The following is an 8,383-nucleotide window of genomic DNA, read 5'->3' as shown; positions in this document are numbered from 1 at the left end:
GTCAGTGGTACCTAGTCAAAATAGATAGTATCAGGCCCTGCTATAAACACAATACAATTTAGAATAAGCAAAGACACTCAACCCAGTCACATCAAAATAGGGAAATTAGGCGGTGGAGTTGTCCCCCAACCATATCCTGTAGAATAATATTCTTTCAAACTTTCAAGGGCAACCTCTATTTGCATAGGTTGTGTTGTAGAGTGGCAATTGGGAGTTCACCAATTGTTTCCAGGATCCATGTGCAGGTACCGTGGGTTTCTTCCAATAAAGTGTTATCGCCTCCTGGCATAAAAAAACAGTAGTCCCAAAAGTGTCTTATCTGCATTCGTGGGCACAAGGCCATCAACGAGGCCAGGAAGACAGATCCTCAGAGAGGGGGTGAAGGGGACCTGCACAAGTGTGTTGATGGTGCTGGCCACCATCCCAAAACAACTGAATCGCTAGGCATGTCCAGAAAATGTGGGAAAAATCAGCATCAGTCCAATCACAGAGCCAGCACTTTGCAGGAACATTAGGATCCAAACGGTGTACCCTGTGTGACGTGAAGTAGGCCCTATGAAGGATTTTGAAATGTATGAGCCGGTCCCTGAGTGAGACTAGTTGTTTGAAAGGAGCATCCAACATGTCCTTCCAGTCCTCATAATCCATATCCAGGATATCTTATAGCCACTTTTGTCTAAGGCAAGATGAGTCGGGTAATGGCCACTTTTACAAGATGTGAATAAATCATGGAAGCAGGTTTTTTAAGGGGATCAGAGCAAAGAAGGTCTTCCAAGTCTGAACATTTCAGCTGAATAGGTCTATGGAAAAATTGACTGCCGAAGGCTTGTGCAAGCTGCATATGTCTAAACATGTAATGTAGAGGGACATTATAGACTGGGTGCTTGGAGGTAAAGGAAGTCAATGTCTCATTATCCACTATATGATTGATAGCCCCAATGTTGTGTTTTGCCCATATATGTTGATCAGGCAAAACTTAAAAGTGATGTAAAGAGGGGTTATTCCAGAGGGGTGTGTGAGGGGACAATGTTGAAGTGTAACGTGTTTCTAGTTGAAGTCCCAAATTCCAGGCTCTGATTGTTGTTACCATAGAGAGAGTGAGAGGGAACGGAGCCTTAAGGCCACAAAAAAGTATACATTGCAAGGTCTCTAGGGAACCTAAAACCTCAGCCTCCAGCATAGTACTAGCATTAGTGATGTCAGGTTGAAGCCACCAATGCGCTGTAACCAGCTGCATGGATAAATAGTACTTATGGCAGTCTGGTAGAGCCAACCCCCCCCTGTAGAGATGGACGCATCAAAGTAGTCAGTTTATAATGTGGATTTGGTGGGCCCCAAAGGAAAGAGGAAAATAACCGATTTAGTTGAACAAAAAAAGATTTGGGGATCCATTGGGGGGAGTGGCGAAAAAGATATGTAAGTTTGGGGAGTAATTTAATTTTGACCAAATTTATGCGACCCAATAAGTACACGCCTTCAACTTAGCCTTGATTTCTTGCATAACAGGCATTAGATTTAAGGAAACATAATCAGTAGCAAGATGAGAAACAACAACCCCTAGATATTTAAAGGTAGTGACCCATTGTGGTGGGAGATCCCTTGGGGCCTTGGGGATATATGCCAGTTGACCCAAAGGCCAGTGACAACAGAGAAGGTATTAAGGATTCGAAGGGCTTCCTGCAGGGAGGGATCAGCATCATGCAAAAATAATAACATGTCAGCATACAGAACCACCCGTTCCTCAACCCACCCGTAGCTCCCGAACCTCGGGAGACACCTGAAAGGGCCTCCGCGATAGGCTCGACTGCCAAGGCGAAGAGGGTCGTGGAAAAAGAGCAGCCCTGCCTAGTACCATGGGACAGCGGAAAAGGAGCTGAAAGACCATCCCCCAACCTAATGGAAGCAGTAGGATATGAATCTAAAACCTGTAACCACCTAATGAAACGAGTAGCCAAACCCACTCTACATAACACTTCCCCACAAATATGGCCACTCCACCATCGTATCAAACACCTTCTCAATATCTAATGAGGCTAACACCCTGGACCCAGTATGGAGATGCTGTGCATGTATATTTGTGAAAAGCCTGCGGATATTAATATCTGTGGATCTGTGGGGCATAAACCCTGTCTGATCTGAGTCTATTAGGGAGCTGGTAACCCTGCTTAGCCTGGTATTTAGCAGTTTAGTTAGTATCTTAAGATCACATTTAAGAGGGCAATGGGCCTATAAGAGGCGCATAATGTGGGATCCTTCAGACATTTAGTGTCTGCACCTCTCCTGCCTCTGCTCCTAACTCAAACGCATTGACTCCTGCTGTTTTCCCCCTGGGTAAATGCACCTCTCCTGCCTCTGCTCCTAACTCAAACGCATTGACTCCTGCTGTTTTCCCCCTGGGTAAATGCACCTCTCCTGCCTCTGCTCCTAACTCAAACGCATTGACTCCTGCTGTTTTCCCCCTGGGTAAATGCACCTCTCCTGCCTCTGCTCCTAACTCAAACGCATTGACTCCTGCTGTTTTCCCCCTGGGTAAATGCACCTCTCCTGCCTCTGCTCCTAACTCAAAATCGCTTTCACTCCTGTTATATTCAGAACAAATGGTGTATTTTATATTTGTGTGTATGTTGAGCAGTCCTCACCTTCAGTTGCACCCAGTTTACGACTGTGGCCTGGTTCCTATGAGACATCCCCCAACATTCATGTGAGCCTTATCAGCTTCTAATTGGGGTGGAGTTGAATGCTCATTTGAGCATCTCCCTATAAATTCAGATCAGCTCATGGGGGAGATCTCTGATGGGGGGCACAGTCTCTGATGGGGGTGCTGCTTCTGACGGAGTGCGGTTTCGAAAGAGTGCGAAGCAGTTAAACACAGCAGTTGAACTAAAGCAGGAGAAAGACACAACAACAGCAAGAAACTCTACTGCATGCTGGACAGACTGCAAGCAAACACCCTGGGAAACATCTCTTACATGCCTGAGTCCCACTCTGTGTACCTTTATGTAATACACTCCTCTTCATACTACTATCCTCTGTTCCCAAATCTCATTTCTTTACCCCTCTGCTCCACCCCAAAACTTGCACATCTCCCCCTCATTGCTATCATCTCCCTACTACTGCTCTCATCACCCCCCACAATGCCTCTTCTACTCCTTCTCATTTTCCTCTCCTCCATTCCCAAAATCCATTCACTATATCCCTCTGCTCCTCCTAAACATTTGTATATTGTGTCCTCACTGCTTCCTTCGCCCCTCTATGGCACCCACCACCTCCTCCTATCATTCCACTCTCCCACTGACCCGAACACCTCCACTAGGAGTTTCTCACGCTCCTGCACATCCCGCTCCCATGCCACCTTTCTCACCCTTCTCCTCCTCCTAGCCGCGGGAGACATCTCCCCGAATCCTGGCCCTCCACCACCTCCCTCACCCGCACAACACCCTCCCGCCGCCATGTCCTACCGCAACCTAGTATCTGTCCCCCTGCTCCCTAAAATCTCCCCCCCGTTTTCATGTGCACTCCTGAACGCCCGATCGGTGTGCAACAAGCTTACCGCCATCCACGACCTCTTTGTTTCCCGCTCCCTCAACCTCCTGGCGATCACGGAAACCTGGATCCAGCCCACTGACTCTACCTCCCCTGCTGCACTCTCCTATGGAGGTCTCACCTGGACCCACTCACCCAGACCTAACGGTCGTAAAGGTGGTGGGGTTGGTCTGCTCCTGTCACCGCGGAGCACCTTCCGAGTCCTCCCAAACCCCCCCTCCCTATCCTTCTCCTCCTTCGAGGCCCACTGCGTCCGACTATTCTCCCCAACCCCCCTGAAGATTGCTGTGATATACCGGCCTCCTGGATCCATACCCCGCTTCCTGGAAGACTTCTCCTCCTGGCTACCCTTCTTCCTCTCCTCTGAGCTACCCACCATCATTCTTGGGGATTTCAACATCCCTGTCAACCTTGACAACCCGGACACAGCCCGTCTCCTCCACTTAACCTCCTCCTTTGCACTTGCACAGTGCATACAATCCACCACCCACTCCGACGGTAATATCCTTGATCTTGTCTTCTCCAACCGCTGCGCTCCCCACAACCTCACTAACACCCCCTTCCCTCTCTCTGACCACAACCTGATCACCTTCTCTATCTCCTCGTCCTCCAACAAAAACCCCTCCAAATGTCACACTACTACCAGCCGTAACCTCCGCAACCTTAACCCTGCCCCCCTCCACTCTGCAGCTGATCAACTCCACGACCGCATCCTCCCCCTGTCCTGCCCCGACTTGGCTATGACTGCCTACAATAACGCGCTGTCAGCAGCCCTTGACTCACTAGCGCCTTTAACCACACGCAACATCAGACTCCGACCGCTCCAGCCCTGGCAGACTGATCACACCAAAACCCTCAAACGACGCAGTCGTGCCCTGGAGCGACTATGGCGCAAAACAAAATCCCAACAAGCTTTCACCTGCTACAAATCTGCCTTCCGCACCTACACCTCCTCCCTCCACGCAGCCAAACAAGCCTACTTCCTGACCCTCATCAAGGCCCTCTCCTCCAATCCTCGCCGACTCTTCTCCACCTTCAACTCTCTACTCTCTCCACCCCCACCTCCACCCAGCACCTCACTCACCGCCCTTGAGATTGCCAATCACTTCAAAAACAAGATTGACACAATTCGCAAGGACATTGCCGCAACTCACACGCCCTCTCAACCCGTCCCCTCTCACACAGCTACCCCCTCATCCCCCCCCCCCTCGACATTACCCGCAGGGACTTCGTCACTGCTCAAACTCCCTCCGACCCCGTTCCCCCTCACTCGGCTACCCCCTCATCACCCCTCTCCCACGGCCCCACCACTGCTCTGACCTCCACTCCCACCCCACCCTACATTCCTCATACTGAAGCTCCCCCAACACTCCACACCTTTGACCTTACTACCATTGAGGAAGTCTCCAAGATCCTCTCTGATGCCCGCCTCACCACCTGCCCCCTCGACCCTATCCCCTCACAATTCCTACGACCTCCCTCCCCCTCCATCCTACGCTCCCTCACCCACATCTTTAATCTCTCCCTCTCCTCCGGCACTTTCCCCTCCCCACTGAAGCATGCACACATCACCCCCATACTTAAAAAGCCCTCCCTGGACCCCAATGACCCGAACAACCTCAGACCCATCTCCCTGCTCCCACTTACATCTAAACTCCTCGAGCGTCTCGTCTACACCCGCCTATGCTCTCACCTCAACGACAACAACCTCCTCGATCCCCTACAGTCTGGCTTCCGCCCCCTACACTCCACCGAAACCGCCTTACTCAAACTCTCCAACGACCTTCTAACCGCCAAAGCTAATGGCCACTATTCAGTGCTCCTACTCCTTGACCTCTCTGCGGCCTTCGACACAGTTGACCACCCCCTCCTCCTCAAAATACTACACTCCCTCGGCCTCAGAGATTCTGCTCTCTCCTGGCTCTCATCCTACCTGTCACAACGCTCTTTCAGCGTTACCTATAATGCTACCACCTCCCCCTCACTCCCCCTCTCTGTTGGGGTCCCTCAAGGCTCTGTCCTTGGGCCCCTTCTCTTCTCCATCTACACCTCCTCCCTTGGCCAACTCATACACTCTCACGGCTTCAACTACCACCTCTATGCCGACGACACACAAATCTATCTCTCAACCCCCCACCTCACCCCTTCGGTCTCTGCCCAAATCACACACCTACTGAGCGACATATCAGATTGGATGTCGCTCCACTTCCTTAAACTGAATCTCTCCAAAACCGAGCTCCTTGTCTTCCCCCCAGCCCGAACCCCACCCCCCATTGACTTCTACATCACATCCAACAACGTCAATATCAAACCCGCTCTGCAGGCCAGAGTACTTGGTGTCATTCTGGACTCCAACCTATCCTTCCAGCCCCAAGTCCAATCTTTAACAAACTCGTGCAGACTCCACCTCCGCAACATCGCCAAAATCCGCACGTTCCTAACCCCAGAAACCACTAAACAGCTCATCCACTCCCTCATCATATCACGACTCGACTACTGCAACTCCCTCCTCACTGGCCTGCCTCGCCGCTGGCTATCCCCGCTTCAGTTGATCCTGAATACGGCTGCCAGACTCATTCACCTTTCCAACCGCTCCATTTCCGCCACCCCCCTCGGCCAATCCCTCCACTGGCTTCCGATTGCGCAACGGATCAAATTTAAAATCCTAACACTGACGTACAAAGCTGTCCACCATACTGCCCCGAACTACATCACTGACCTAATATCCAAGTACCGCCCAGCACGCACACTCCGCTCCTCACAAGACCTCCTTCTCTCTAGTTCCCTGGTCTCCTCCTCCCATGCCCGCCTCCAGGACTTCTCCAGGGTGTCACCCATCCTCTGGAACTCCCTGCCCCAACCCATCAGATTATCACCTACTCTCCTCTCCTTTAGGCGCACCCTGAAAACCCATCTCTTCAGGGAAGCCTACCTCACCCCCTGCTAACTTGCTGACCTCCTCCACTCTTCCTACCACTCCATCCCCCACAGCTATCTCCTCCTGTACCACTATCCCATCCCTTCTAGATTGTAAGCTCGAAAGAGCAGGGCCCTCGATCCCCTCATGTTTTGCATTGTATTGGTATTGTTCTGTCACATGTTCTGTCCCCCTTTGTAATGTACAGCGCTGAGTGAACTATTGGCGCTTTATAAATACTGTATAATAATAATAATAATATATAACATTTCTATATACACAAATATTTTGCCTTTGATTTCTATTTTAACCTGAATGGGTTGATTTGCAAGGCAAGGGTTTATAATAATGTTGATAAATCAATCCCTATGTCATGCCTTTGTAGTCAACTGCCCCTTGTGCATAAGCTGTGTAATCTGAAATAAAAGATGTCACATTTATAAGGACTAAATGTCACAATGTTAAAAAGGACATTTTTTTGGCCCATATATTGCATGAAAAAGAATAAGGATTGACATTGCATCACTGTCGGAGGAACACCCTGTTAGACAAACTATTATACAGTACTAAAAGACACTATGCAGACATATTAAAGTACTGTCCTCCCTTGTATGTATACACGGATTATATGAAAATGGAAATGCACTTATGGCTAGAACTTTGTGGACGCCGACCTGTATGTAAGCTTGTACTTCCATTCAAAAACCAGCTAGTTAAAACTTTACAAGCCTTTATTACATGATAAGCATTTATAGCTCATGGAATCACTTGATATCATAAAAAGAAATCTTATTATCCTGGTACTCATGCCTTTTACCCAGAGACATTTATCCCATCTACGCTATCTATTCGATTTGTGACACGCAAAATGTTGCCATGTGCATTGACCCAACCCGACCAAACAAAGTTTTCATTAAATCAAAACTTTTTGATTTCTGACTGTTTGGTGTGACTGCTGGACATGAGCAAATCTGCTCCAAAAGCAAGTCTCTCAGTCTGATAACCAGTCCTGATCCACTGGTCTGGCACAATTTAACACTCCTCTATTGGCATGATTTAAGATTTTATCTTTTTGTTTGAAGAAAAATTAGTCTGTGGTCAACCCTCTGGCTGAAGAGATGCAGACATATGGAACCTTCTGCCATTCTGACAGTAGCCTATATACTCTTCATTACCAAGTGGGCACTTCAATGTGGGGAATATCTAAATGACAGAAACCCTTTGACCAGGCAGGAATTACAACTAAAATACCTCCAAGGGGACAGACAGGTTACACATAAACAACTCCTCTATTATCCTTATCACAATTTGGTAACCATCCATATTCCCATTGCACATGTTCCTGGAAAAGGTTCTAGAATACTGGGTGCTGAAGCAGCCACCAACTGGAGACTTGCATGGCTTTTCAGAGACATGCAGAACCCCTTCGTCAAGCATGTGATGACTCTGAAATGTTGCACTCTCTTGTTTGTGATGTACTCATACTTCAGTAAAGCAGTTTGGACTCAACTTGAAGATCCATGGTGTGCTGGCGAATATCTACACTGTATCACCACTTGGGGTACTGGAATCACCATGGTGAAGGGGCCCAGGCAGGGGCATAACTACGAATCATGGGGTCCCATACCAAAATTATGAGCCCAATGTCTCTCTTTCTCTCTTCAATCTCCTACCGGTATTATCATTTTTGTTTTTATGATTACTATTATTAAAAAAAGTTTGTAGGGTATCCATGCTTTAAATAGGTGGAAAAGATAACACTGTAAACCTCTACAATGCAGCCCAACCTAAGTCCAGACTTTGCTGGTCATTTGGGTCATCTTTAGTATATTCATTTACACAATTTTTTTTACATCATTAATATGTCTTGCAACACCTGCTTTAAATTTATATGCTTTGCTGGTTGAAAGTAAGGTATCATTT

This window comes from Staurois parvus, unplaced genomic scaffold, assembly GCF_062004578.1.
Source record: "Staurois parvus isolate SC_StPar_1 unplaced genomic scaffold, SC_StPar_1.0 ptg000018l, whole genome shotgun sequence".
NCBI classification, from domain to species: Eukaryota; Metazoa; Chordata; class Amphibia; order Anura; family Ranidae; genus Staurois; species Staurois parvus.
Note: the sequence above shows the minus strand (reverse complement) of the source record.